A 15,649-nucleotide genomic window follows, 5' to 3' on the forward strand; every position below is an offset into this window, starting at 1 on the left:
AAGTCCATAACTATATTTGGTATGTACTTGACCCGACCCGGCATGGTCCATTTGGGTTGCACTTCACTGACACAATTTATATGGATAGTCTTTTGAGAATAGTATATTTATGATTTATATTAATATATTATAAGTTCTAATATATTAATATGGAATCATATTATTTAATTAGTATTGATCAAGAATTAATTTAGAATTAATTAAGTGATCAAAAAGAACTAATTAAATATGGACTCTTATATATATGGAATGGGCCAAGTTCATTTAGGTTGGGCTAAGCTTTCATGGATGGTCCATGGAGCTTTTAACCCATGGATCCTATGTAAATGAAAGGTCATGGGTATTAGGGTTTACATGGATGTAACCCTAATCCTCCATAATATATAAAGGGGTCCTTGGCTCACAAAATTGACACAAGTGTGTGAAAATAAGAGTGGGCCGATTTTAGTGTGCACACATATTCTCTCAAGTTCTTCCAAGGTGTTTTGGTGATTTGTGATTCCATTTGAGGCTTCCACACTATTGGGGCTAAGCTCTTAAAGCTTGAAGACATCAAGCTACATCAAAAGGTATGTCATCTAACTAGAACTTTGTAGTATAGGTGCTTCATAATATGCTAGTTAGGATGAAACCTTGGAATAGTTAATATTTGCATGTATAATAGAGAAAACATAGATCCAAGGTTTATAGGGTTGCATGTACACCATAGGAGTGTTAGAATGCTCAAAACCCAATAGTGGTATCAGAGCCATGGGTTGTTTTCTGTTATATTGATGCAAATGTTTTATTTTCAAGTTGGAAAAAAAGGAAAAAAAAAACCATGACGTTTGTCAAATTTTAAGATAATTACTTGTTTTGTGAAAAACGAATTATTTGTAAAATTTGAATCATTTGTTATATGAGTTTAATTAGGTCAAATTTAGTAAAAGATAAAATGATATGATTATTTTATTAGTTTTAAAAGTTTGATCTAAATGTTTTAAGGAGTTACATATTTTGTCATAAAATTTTGGAGCTCAAAAGTTTTTTTTAAAGTTGTGATCTTAAGGGTTTTTGAAACTTCCATAAGTTATGGATATGAAAGTTTTTTTAAAAAAAAAAAATTTTATTCAAAGTTTTTATGGAGTTACAAAATTTGGTGTTAATGTTTTAAAGAATTCCATAACTTGTTCTTAAGTTATAGAACATGGAAAGTTTCATCATAAAACACTATTAATTCCATAAGTTATGGAATCCAAAGGTTTTCAATAATTACAAAACTTGCCCTCAAGTTTTGGAATTTGAGAAAAGTTTTTTATGAAAAAAAAAGAATTGAATTCTAAAACTCTTGGATTCATAACTTAAACAATTAATTAAATGGTTTTAATTTTGAGTTTAATAATTGGAATTATGATGTTTTGTTGAATAGTTCAAATTAACTCTTATGGACTTTATTAATAGTTAATTAAAGCGTTTAATTAAAAGAGTATTATTAATCCATAAATATATGGTTTGAGTTAAATTAAATTAAAAGTCTAGTTTAATTAATAGATTAAACCACCAAGTATTTTAAATGTCTAAAATACACCCTTATACTATTATAATATTAAAAGTTTAATATATTATATGTATAAGAGCAAGTCGTCTTACCATTAGTAGGCCTCATTCACGAAGCCGGTCTATAAGGGGGGTATAAGGTTACTGCCTATAAAATGGCAGTTTAATGGGTGTCCACTCTCACTCACCGCTTCCTTGACCGGTGGAGGGTCGTTAGCCGAACAGGTAGGACAAGGACTATAATTCTCCCTTCATTATAAGTATAATGATAAATACTAAGTAACTAAACACTTATAAATTCCCAATCTTAGTTACTTAGGAAAATGTGAATAAGGTGCTAATCCATGAAATTACACTTTGCACTTTGTTTAAGCTGGTAGTGGAGCGTGTGTGGTTAACCGGCACACTAACCTGGACTTAACAAGGTAGGCAAAGGGTAACTTAATGTTTATCATAGTATCGTTGGAGCGTGTGTGGTTAACCGGCACATCGATTGAGGGGTAAATATTAAGGGTACCAAGTATATTTGCATGGTTACTTCACACCTTGTTTTGTGATCCTCGGCATCCCAGTCACAAAACCTGAAGGGCACACTCGAGATTGAAACATGCCATTGAAAAGTTCAATGAATCTCAAAAGAATCTAGGAGTTTCAAAACCAATTAAAATCTAATAATACATTTCGTTTATCTTGGTGGAAATTGGTGAATCGTCATTCACCTACCTTCAAATATTTTATAGCTTGGATTACGGCATCCCTCTTCCAAGTTATAAAATAGTTTGTTGGGTCCTAGCCTTAATATATCATATTGGGTGTTATATTAAGGACTTAAATCAACTTTACGTGAATTTCTCCCATTGTTGATGTCTGGTTTAGACAACAATGATCTTCCCAAACCAAGATTTCCTAATGAATATGACTTCCCGAGTTTGGCTCATGGAAGTCATACTTCTCTTCCTCCACCTCCTCCAATTATTCTCCCTAACCCACAAGTTCAAGGTCACTCAATCCCTAATGGCAAGCAAGGTCTATGTGTGATCACATCTTAGAGATGAAGTCACATATTGACAAGCCGGGAGAGTTGGGTGTCAAAGTCTTGAGAAAGTTGGATGTTCAATCACTTTCTAAGTCACATAGTGAGTTCCTTTGGGACTACTATGAAACAGACTATGACATGAACCTTAATGATCATATCTATTTGCTTGGTGCCGCTGAATCAGCAATGATTTGGAACGATAGTAAAGCAAATTTGATTAGAAGATCAACTTCCCAAAAACTTTATGGACAGTGACAATGGTGACACTGGAAATCCAGAAAAAGCATTCTCTTCCCAATGGAAAGGGATTGGCCATAGTCAACCCGGTTGACCAAATGGTAAAGAGAAAGGCTAAGTCTGAGATAGTCCCATTACCAAAGGGTCCATATGTTTATTTTGCCAAAGGAAGGGGCGTTGATTGCAAAGCTGCCAAATTTACCTAAGGATGTTAAAGTCAATAAGTTTGACTCTACATCAGGTAGAGCCCATTATCTAACCCTGTTAAGTTCTATTCTGAGATCCTCATTACATGATGTGACTGGGTCACATGTTGATGTTTTAAGAATCAAAGAATAGAGATAAATCTTAAAGGAAGTATATGCTGATTCTGATCGCGAAGGTGGATTTCGATCGCATCAGAATTTTGAGCAGTTGCTTAAGAAGTTATTATATATTGCTAAGGAATAGAAAACAACAATTTTCCATGTGGATTGTAAGGATAAGTTTTTCCGCAAAGTTTTAAAATAAAAGAAAATTGTTTAATTTTATTTATTTGAAGTATCCTTACAATGGCATTTGTGGAAAATTGTTGCTTATATGATTCCACTGACAGCAATATTGGAAAATGGATTTGATTCTTTCATTTGTGGTAGTGTCTAAATTTACCAAATCAGGAAAGTTCCTCATCGCCCAAGTTTCAATTGGACCGAAACTTGGAATCATGCAAGTTGAATAGTATGATGAATGAGAACTTTCAAGCATTGGAAAATCAAGAGTAATTACTTGTTCACATGGATGTGTGAGTCAAGTGAAGGACTAAAGGGATCGAGTACACATTCTTGTGCACTGGTCATGTCCACCACAAAGCTCGTTAAGACTATTTGATTTACTAAAGTTTAGTAAATATTGTTATACTTACAAGTTTAAGTATAAGTCTGAGACATTGGAAAAGTTCCAATGTATAGCAGAACGAATAAGAAGAATCAAATTAGGCAGAAAGATAAAAGTTTCTCAAATCTGAAAAGATGGGAGAGTACTTTAGTATCATGTTTAGTGGTGATCTTAAAGATTATGAAACCATATCACAATTCATCCTCTAAGTGCATTCTGATAGCTAAGAAGAAAAGTCATGAATTGTTGAAGTGGTTAAATCAAGAAGATGAGTCATACTTCGTTCCAAAACAATTCTTAGAGTCATACTCCAAGATTGTAACTTGAGTGAAATATCTTAAAGAAAGGTTTAAAACACTTGTCAAATGTAAGAGTAAAAGTGTCCTACTTTTGTACATTTGAAATTGGTAAGTTGTGATGTTTTGGATAAAACAAGACCAACTAAGGCCAATTGTGTAAAGTGTTTGTCTTGATAAAGAATCCGCACTATCTCTTGAATATTTGGCAAGATAGTCTTGTTGGGTTTTGAGCATTCAAACACTCCTATGGTGTACATGCAACCCTATAAACCTTGGATCTATGTTTTCTCTATTATACATGCAAATATTAACTATTCCAAGGTTTCATCCTAACTAGCATATTATGAAGCACCTATACTATAAAGTTCTAGTTAGATGACATACCTTTTGATGTAGCTTGATGTCTTCAAGCTTTAAGAGCTCAGCCCCAATAGTGTGGAAGCCTCAAATGGAATCACAAATCACCAAAACACCTTGGAAGAACTTGAGAGAATATGTATGCACACTAAAATCGGCCCACTCTTATTTTCACACACTTGTTCTCAATTTTCTAAGCCAAGGACCCCTTTATATATTATGGAGGATTAGGGTTACATCCATGTAAACCCTAATACCCATGACCTTTCATTTACATAGGATCCATGGGTTAAAAGCTCCATGGACCATCCATGAAAGCTTAGCCCAACCTAAATGAACTTGGCCCATTCCATATATATAAGAGTCCATATTTAATTAGTTCTTTTTGATCACTTAATTGATTCTAAATTAATTCTTGATCAATACTAGTTAAATAATATGATTCCATATTAATATATTAGAACTTATAATATATTAATATAAATCATAAATATACTATTCTCAAAAAGACTATCCATATAAATTGTGCCGGTGAAGTGCAACCCAAATGGACCATGTCGGGTCGGGTCAAGTACATACCAAATATAGTTATGGACTTAGACATTAATCCAACAGTCTCCCACTTGGATAAGTCTAAAACTATTATTGAGTATGACTTCAAAACCTAACTGGCAATCGTAGCTCTTAAAGCCGCTGTCGAACTCTGACCTTGTCAATGACTTGTCCATTAGATAAGGGATCATATATTCCTCCATTCTAGATATCATATGGACTGAGACATGGATTATAATCATTCTCTCTGTCCATTTGTTGTTTCCTGATTTTCGATTTATGATGACTGACTGATTGAACAAATCAAATCAGTTCTGGCTTGGCCAAGCAATCACATGTGTCATCGCTAAATCATCGAGGGGCCCACATATATCGCTTTTATCCCGAAGGTAAAAGGAATGGATAAACTTCGACTCATATGGCTTGTTCTACTACTTGTTGAATCACACACAAAGGCACGTTTTATAACATCGAGTTACCAATGCGTTTTCGTGCAATAAATGTATAACCAACTCATAGTAACAACTCATATCTCTAGGTTTTAAGAATATAAGATATTATCGTCTCATGATCACTCGTGATAAAATCCATGAAGTGATTCAAATGAGCGTGGGTTGAATCCAATACTCATAACTTATGAGCACTCATGAGTGTTGTAGCACCACTTTGTCCACCAACTTGGACCTCTACAAACCAACCCATGACAGTCTTGATTCATATCTACTTCCAACATATGACCGACTGTGGATGGTTTGAATAACTTAATCATTCAGGAAGAGCGACTTAGTTATTCTGGAAGTCAAAACATGCAAAGTGAAACACAAGAATAAATGAATCAAATATGGTATCAAACCCTATGAATATAAATAAACACTTTTATTTATCACCATACTGATTACTCATTATTCATTGTTTTGGTTTTATCAACTTTATACTTGAATTAAAAACACTAGTTGTCCCATGCTCCAAGCATGTACACTATGTTTTTCTTAAACAATAGCTTTGCCATACACAAAGTATGCACTCTATGTTTGTCTATGATCCTTACTTTGTGAAATAAACCAATTGAACATAATTTCAATGATTCTAATTTCACACTCCCAAATCCTTATCGAAAAATGTGAGAATTTCAAATTCCTATCATTTATCGAAATCTGTTTAGATTTTAAACTTATATGCACTGACCCTCCTGTAATGAATATGTACAAAGTCACAAAGACTTGTCAACAGTAATTATAAGGTATTCCAATGGAGATCAACTCCATGGAAACTAAGTCTCATATTCAAAGTACATTGCTTTGGACATGCTTCTTGCATTAAGTTTTCTAATCTTACACAGATAACTTCCACCTATGGAGACAACTCCATATTCTCATTTTGACTATCACTTCTGAATAAGAGATGCCTCTTTTCAGAATATGTCAATATGGTCCTTCCAAAATTAGCACTATACTTCCAACTGTCCCTGAGCAACCAATCTTTGGTAAACCTCAGATTGTTCTCGACAATTGCTTAATCATTTTAGTCATATCCAATTCTAGACCTTTTCCCTTCTTAATGCCTCTGGGCATTTGGAAAAATTTAGAAATGACAAATATTATAGCACATGCAATCGATCCTGTACCCAAAGCAAATGGTACACGATTCATGATGTCTCACATAAAGACATGATTCTAGACCAGTCTTTTGCTACAATATTTTTATTTGCCATGTTTTCAAAATTTGACTATGAAGAGGGATGCCGTAATCATAATCGAATTTTGAGAACGCAATATATACAATTTCCTTAAGTTGAACCAATCCAACATGAAATTCATATATATATTCTTGACTAAAGATGATTAAGGTCTCAATCTAAGCCTTTAGAACTGAAATGAAGTATATCCTCTCCCTTAATTATAGCAAAACAACTTTTTCAATCCCTACACCTCACGAATTGAAACTTTTGTTTTCTATAATTAACATTTCTAACTTGCAACACTAACAATAATTATCATGCTCCCACTAACATGATGATTATTAGCATAACACTTATGCTCCCACTAGCTTTGACATGTACTCAGAAATCAGCTGGACTTCTAGAAATCAATACTTTATTGACTTTCTTACCAAAGTTCAGATTTCTGATACGAGACGCTTTGATAAAACTTTATCAAAACCATACACCTTTCCTTAGATAGCATGCATGTGTGTCTAAACAATTTCAGAACTATGAAAAGGGATGCCGTAATCATAGTCTCAATTGTTTAGACCTTTTGCCATCTGCTTCAAATCTACTTGGTGGAAGTGTTTCCTCACCATCATTTTCATGAATCGGAGAGAAACCTTATGACCCTTAGATTTTATGGTGTATGTGTTCTTATCCATCTGAATCGTCAAAACCATAGTCACAAGACAAGGATAATGACAAATCCAAACTCATATGGACTGAACTTATGCAATCTTAACTTCTTGCCACCTGGCAGTACAGGGCCTGCCATTGCTTCCAAGTTGTTATGCAACCAATTGAGAACTTTCAGAACTCCTATGCAAAGCCAACTTTAACTGGAATGGGCACAGAATATGTCAACACGATAGGTTATAAACCTCAAGTCGTGTGCTAGTGAAGAACCTCAGGTTTTATTCTTGATTAGTTCTTGAAATTCTTTTTAGGATCTTTAATACTCCCACTATCCTCTTGACATATAAGACTATCTTGCCAAATATTGAAGATATAGTGCGGATTCTTTATCAAGACAAACACTTCACACAATTGGCCTTAGTTGGTCTTTGTTTTATCCAAAACATCACAACTTACCAATTTTAAATGTACAAGAGTAGGACACTTTTACTCTTACATTTGACAAGTGTTTTAAACCTTTCTTTAAGATATGTCACTCAAGTTACAATCTTGGAGTATGACTCTAAGAATTGTTTTGGAACGAAGTATGACTCATCTTCCTGATCTAACCATTTCAACAATTCATGACTCCTCTTCTTAGTCATAAGAATGCACTAAGATGACCTTTAGAGGACTAATTGTGATATGATTTCTAAATCATTAAGATGATCACAAACATGATACTAAAGTACTCTCCCATCTTTTCAGATTTGAGAAACTTTTATCTTTCTGCCTAATTTGATTCTTCCCATTCGTTCTGCCATACATTGAGACTTTTCCAATGTTTCAGAATTATACTTAAACTTGTAAGTATAACCATATTTACTAAACTTTAGTAAATCAAATAGTCTTAACGAGCTTTGTGGTGGACATGACCAGTGCACAAGAATGTGTACTCGATCCCTTTAGTCCTTCACTTGACTCACACATCCATGTGAACAAGTAATTAGTCTTGATTTTCCAATGCTTGAAAGTTCTCATTCATCATACTATTCAACTTGCATGATTCCAAGTTTCGGTCCAATTGAAACTTGGGCGATGAGGAACTTTCCTGATTTGGTAAATTTAGACACTACCACAAATGAAAGAATCAAATCCATTTTCCAATATTGCTGTCAGTGGAATCATATAAGCAACAATTTTCCACAAATGCCATTGTAAGGATACTTCAAATAAATAAAATTAAACAATTTTCTTTTATTTTAAAACTTTGCGGAAAAACTTATCCTTACAATCCACATGTAAAATTGTTGTTTTCTATTCCTTAGCAATATATAATAACTTCTTAAGCAACTGCTCAAAATTCTGATGCGATCGAAATCCACCTTCGCGATCAGAATCAGCATATACTTCCTTTAAGATTTATCTCTATTCTTTGATTCTTAAAACATCAACATGTGACCCAGTCACATCATGTAATGAGGATCTCAGAATAGAACTTAACAGAGTTAGATAATGGGCTCTACCTGATGTAGAGTCAAACTTATTGACTTTAACATCCTTAGGTAAATTTGGCAGCTTTGCAATCAACGCCCCTTCCTTTGGCAAAATAAACATATGGACCCTTTGGTAATGGGACTATCTCAGACTTAGCCTTTCTCTTTACCATTTGGTCAACCGGGTTGACTATGGCCAATCCCTTTCCATTGGGAAGAGAATGCTTTTTCTGGATTTCCAGTGTCACCATTGTCACTGTCCATAAAGTTTTTGGGAAGTTGATCTTCTAATCAAATTTGCTTTACTATCGTTCCAAATCATTGCTGATTCAGCGGCACCAAGCAAATAGATATGATCATTAAGGTTCATGTCATAGTCTGTTTCATAGTAGTCCCAAAGGAACTCACTATGTGACTTAGAAAGTGATTGAACATCCAACTTTCTCAAGACTTTGACACCCAACTCTCCCGGCTTGTCAATATGTGACTTCATCTCTAAGATGTGATCACACATAGACCTTGCTTGCCATTAGGGCTTGAGTGACCTTGAACTTGTGGGTTAGGGAGAATAATTGGAGGAGGTGGAGAAAGAGAAGTATGACTTCCATGAGCCAAACTCGGGAAGTCATATTCATTAGGAAATCTTGGTTTGGGAAGATCATTGTTGTCTAAACCAGACATCAACAATGGGAGAAATTCACGTAAAGTTGATTTAAGTCCTTAATATAACACCCAATATGATATATTAAGGCTAGGACCCAACAAACTATTTTATAACTTGGAAGAGGGATGCCGTAATCCAAGCTATAAAATATTTGAAGGTAGGTGAATGACGATTCACCAATTTCCACCAAGATAAACGAAATGTATTATTAGATTTTAATTGGTTTTGAAACTCCTAGATTCTTTTGAGATTCATTGAACTTTTCAATGGCATGTTTCAATCTCGAGTGTGCCCTTCAGGTTTTGTGACTGGGATGCCGAGGATCACAAAACAAGGTGTGAAGTAACCATGCAAATATACTTGGTACCCTTAATATTTACCCCTCAATCGATGTGCCGGTTAACCACACACGCTCCAACGATACTATGATAAACATTAAGTTACCCTTTGCCTACCTTGTTAAGTCCAGGTTAGTGTGCTGGTTAACCACACACGCTCCACTACCAGCTTAAACAAAGTGCAAAGTGTAATTTCATGGATTAGCACCTTATTCACATTTTCCTAAGTAACTAAAATTGGGAATTTATAAGTGTTTAGTTACTTAGTATTTATCATTATACTTATAATGAAGGGAGAATTATAGTCCTTGTCCTACCTGTTCGGCTAACGACCCTCCACCGGTCAAGGAAGCGGTGAGTGAGACTGGACACCCATTAAACTGCCATTTTATAGGCAGTAACCTTATACCCCCCTTATAGACCGGCTTCGTGAATGAGGCCTACTAATGGTAAGACGACTTGCTCTTATACATATAATATATTAAACTTTTAATATTATAATAGTATAAGGGTGTATTTTAGACATTTAAAATACTTGGTGGTTTAATCTATTAATTAAACTAGACTTTTAATTTAATTTAACTCAAACCATATATTTATGGATTAATAATACTCTTTTAATTAAACGCTTTAATTAACTATTAATAAAGTCCATAAGAGTTAATTTGAACTATTCAACAAAACATCATAATTCCAATTATTAAACTCAAAATTAAAACCATTTAATTAATTGTTTAATTTATGAATCCAAGAGTTTTAGAATTCAATTCTTTTTTTTCATAAAAAACTTTTCTCAAATTCCAAAACTTGAGGGCAAGTTTTGTAATTCTTGAAAACCTTTGGATTCCATAACTTATGGAATTAATAGTGTTTTATGATGAAACTTTCCATGTTCTATAACTTAAGAACAAGTTATGGAATTCTTTAAAACATTAACACCAAATTTTGTAACTCCATAAAAACTTTGAATAAAAATTTTTTTTTAAAAAAAAACTTTCATATCCATAACTTATGGAAGTTTCAAAAACCCTTAAGATCACAACTTTAAAAAAAACTTTTGAGCTCCAAAATTTTATGACAAAATATGTAACTCCTTAAAACATTTAGATCAAACTTTTAAAACTAATAAAATAATCATATCATTTTATCTTTTACTAAATTTGACCTAATTCAACTCATATAACAAATGATTCAAATTTTACAAATAATTCGTTTTTCACAAAACAAGTAATTATCTTAAAATTTGATAAACGTCATGTTTTTTTTTCCTTTTTTTTTCAACTTGAAAATAAAACATTTGCATCAATATAAAAGAAAACAACCCATGGCTCTGATACCACTGTTGGGTTTTGAGCATTCTAACACTCCTATGGTGTACATGCAACCCTATAAACCTTGGATCTATGTTTTCTCTATTATACATGCAAATATTAACTATTCCAAGGTTTCATCCTAACTAGCATATTATGAAGCACCTATACTACAAAGTTCTAGTTAGATGACATACCTTTTGATGTAGCTTGATGTCTTCAAGCTTTAAGAGCTTAGCCCCAATAGTGTGGAAGCCTCAAATGGAATCACAAATCACCAAAACACCTTGGAAGAACTTGAGAGAATATGTATGCACACTAAAATCGGCCCACTCTTATTTTCACACACTTGTGTCAATTTTGTGAGCCAAGGACCCCTTTATATATTATGGAGGATTAGGGTTACATCCATGTAAACCCTAATACCCATGACCTTTCATTTACATAGGATCCATGGGTTAAAAGCTCCATGGACCATCCATGAAAGCTTAGCCCAACCTAAATGAACTTGGCCCATTCCATATATATAAGAGTTCATATTTAATTAGTTCTTTTTGATCACTTAATTAATTCTAAATTAATTCTTGATCAATACTAATTAAATAATATGATTCCATATTAATATATTAGAACTTATAATATATTAATATAAATCATAAATATACTATTCTCAAAAAGACTATCCATATAAATTGTGCCGGTGAAGTGCAACCCAAATGGACCATGTCGGGTCGGGTCAAGTACATACCAAATATAGTTATGGACTTAGACATTAATCCAACAAGTCTTATATGTCAAGAGGATAGTGGGAGTCTTAAAGATCCTAAAAAGAATTTCAAGAACTAATCAAGAATAAAACCTGAGGTTCTTCACTAGCACACGACTTGAGGTTTATAACCTATCGTGTTGACATATTTTGTGCCCATTCCAGTTAAAGTTGGCTTTGAATAGGAGTTCTGAATGTTCTCAATTGGTTGCATAACAACTTGGAAGCAATGGCAGGCCCTGTACTGCCAGGTGGCAAGAAGTTAAGATTGCATAAGTTCAGTCCATATGAGTTTGGATTTGTCATTATCCTTGTCTTATGACTATGGTTTTGACGATTCACATGGATAAGAACACATACACCATAAAATCTAAGGGTCATAAGGTTTCTCTCCGATTCATGAAAATGATGGTGAGGAAACACTTCCACCAAGTAGATTTGAAGCAGATGGCAAAAGGTCTAAACAATTAAGACTATGATTACGGCATCCCTTTTCATAGTTCTGAAATTGTTTAGACACACATGCATGCTATCTAAGGAAAGGTGTATGATTTTGATAAAGTTAAAGCATCTCGTATCAGAAATCTGAACTTTGGTAAGAAAGTCAATAAAGTATTGATTTCTAGAAGTCCAGCTGATTTCTGAGTACATGTCAAAGCTAGTGGGAGCATAAGTGTTATGCTAATAATCATCATGTTAGTGGGAGCATGATAATTATTGTTAGTGTTGCAAGTTAGAAATGTTAATTATAGAAAACAAAATTTTCAATTCGTGAGGTGTAGGGATTGAAAAAGTTGTTTTGCTATAATTAAGGGAGAGGATATACTTCATTTCATTTCTAAAGGCTTAGATTGAGACCTTAATCATCTTTAGTCAAGAATATATATATATGAATTTCATGTTGGATTGGTTCAACTTAAGGAAATTCTATATATTGCGTTCTCAAAATTCGATTATGATTACAGCATCCCTCTTCATAGTCAAATTTTGAAAACATGGCAAATAAAAATATTGTAGCAAAAGACTGGTCTAGAATCATGTCTTTATGTGAGACATCATGAATCGTGTACCATTTGCTTTGGGTACAGGATCGATTGCATGTGCTATAATATTTGTCATTTCTAAATTTTTCCAAATGCCCAGAGGCATTAAGAAGGGAAAAGGTCTAGAATTGGATATGACTAAAATGATTAAGCAATTGTCGAGGACAATCTGAGGTTTACCAAAGATTAGTTGCTCAGGGACAGTTGGAAGTATAATGCTAATTTTGGAAGGACCATATTGACATATTCTAAAAAGAGGCATCTCTTATTCAGAAGTGATAGTCAAAATGAGAATATGGAGTTGTCTCCATAGGTGGAAGTTATCTGTGTAAGATTAGAAAACTTAATGCAAGAAGCATGTCTAAAGCAATGTACTTTGAATATGAGACTTAGTTTCCATGGAGTTGATCTCCATTGGAATACCTTATAATGACTGTTGACAAGTCTTTGTGACTTTGTACATATTCATTACAGGAGGGTCAGTGCATATAAGTTTAAAATCTAAACAGATTTCGATAAATGATAGGAATTTGAAATTCTCACATTTTTCGATAAGGATTTGGGAGTGTGAAATTAGAATCATTGAAATTATGTTCAATTGGTTTATTTCACAAAGTAAGGATCATAGACAAACATAGAGTGCATACTTGGTGTATGGCAAAGCTATTGTTTAAGAAAAACATAGTGTACATGCTTGGAGCATGGGACAACTAGTGTTTTTAATTCAAGTATAAAGTTGATAAAACCGAAACAATGAATAATGAGTCATCAGTATGGTGATAAATAAAAGTGTTTATTTATATTCATAGGGTTTGATACCATATTTGATTCATTTATTCTTGTGTTTCACTTTGCATGTTTTGACTTCCAGAATAACTAAGTCGCTCTTCCTGAATGATTAAGTTATTCAAACCATCCACAGTCGATCATATGTTGGAAGTAGATATGAATCAAGACTGTCATGGGTTGGTTTGTAGAGGTCCAAGTTGGTGGACAAAGTGGTGCTACAACACTCATGAGTGCTCATAAGTTCTGAGTATTGGATTCAACCCACGCTCATTTGAATCACTTCATGGATTTTATCACGAGTGATCATGAGACGATAATATCTTATATTCTTAAAACCTAGAGATATGAGTTGTTACTATGAGTTGGTTATACATTGATTGCACGAAAACGCATTGGTAACTCGATGTTATAAAACGTGCCTTTGTGTATGATTCAACAAGTAGTAGAACAAGCCATATGAGTCGAAGTTTATCCATTCCTTTTACCTTCGGGATAAAAGCGATATCTGTGGGCCCCTCGATGATTTAGCGATGACACATGTGAGTGCTTGGCCAAGCCAGGACTGATTTGATTTGTTCAATCAGTCAGTCATCATAAATCGAAAATCTGGAAACAACAAATGGACAGAGAGAATGATTATAATCCATGTCTCAGTCCATATGATATCTAGAATGGAGGAATATATGATCCCTTATCTAATGGACAAGTCATTGACAAGGTCAGAGTTCGACAGCGGCTTTAAGAGCTACGATTGCCAGTTAGGTTTTGAAGTCATACTCAATAATAGTTTTAGACTTATCCAAGTGTGAGACTGTTGGATTAATGTCTAAGTCCATAACTATATTTGGTATGTACTTGACCCGACCCGACATGGTCCATTTGGGTTGCACTTCACCGGCACAATTTATATGAATAGTCTTTTGAGAATAGTATATTTATGATTTATATTAATATATTATAAGTTCTAATATATTAATATGGAATCATATTATTTAATTAGTATTGATCAAGAATTAATTTAGAATTAATTAAGTGATCAAAAAGAACTAATTAAATATGGACTCTTATATATATGGAATGGGCCAAGTTCATTTAGGTTGGGCTAAGCTTTCATGGATGGTCCATGGAGCTTTTAACCCATGGATCCTATGTAAATGAAAGGTCATGGGTATTAGGGTTTACATGGATGTAACCCTAATCCTCCATAATATATAAAGGGGTCCTTGGCTCACAAAATTGACACAAGTGTGTGAAAATAAGAGTGGGCCGATTTTAGTGTGCATACATATTCTCTCAAGTTCTTCCAAGGTGTTTTGGTGATTTGTGATTCCATTTGAGGCTTCCACACTATTGGGGCTAAGCTCTTAAAGCTTGAAGACATCAAGCTACATCAAAAGGTATGTCATCTAACTAGAACTTTGTAGTATAGGTGCTTCATAATATGCTAGTTAGGATGAAACCTTGGAATAGTTAATATTTGCATGTATAATAGAGAAAACATAGATCCAAGGTTTATAGGGTTGCATGTACACCATAGGAGTGTTAGAATGCTTAAAACCCAACAATAACATGGTAAGCATAAACGCTTAGTGAGTTCCCCCAAAATACCACATACAACACATAAGCCACTCGAGGCTATAACTCGATATGACCCTCCGGTCAATGTGTCTCAGTGGGACCCTCCAGTCCCGTAGCTCGTTGGACCCTCCAGTCCGGTCTAGCTCGTTGGACCCTCCGGTCCGGTCTGAATCGTTGGACCCTCCGGTCCGGTCTATATAACATATAGCAGACATATAACACAATGCACATAAACTCAAAAATAAACATAACACATAAGACCCTCCGGTCTGCACATAGATACCACTCTAGGTAATGTATAGTGAGAAGACTCACCTCGAGTAATCTCGGAAAGTCTCGAACTCGAATATCTGATCTAGCCTCCGCCTAATCACATAAAGTAATTATCTCTAATTAATATGGCTCTCAAAGGCTAAACTAATCCCTCCCTATATTCTCTCAGAAGGGGAAAAGAC

Source organism: Lactuca virosa, chromosome 7 (assembly GCF_052849685.1).
Source record: "Lactuca virosa cultivar CGN04683 chromosome 7, Lactuca_virosa_CGN04683_v6, whole genome shotgun sequence".
NCBI classification, from domain to species: Eukaryota; Viridiplantae; Streptophyta; class Magnoliopsida; order Asterales; family Asteraceae; genus Lactuca; species Lactuca virosa.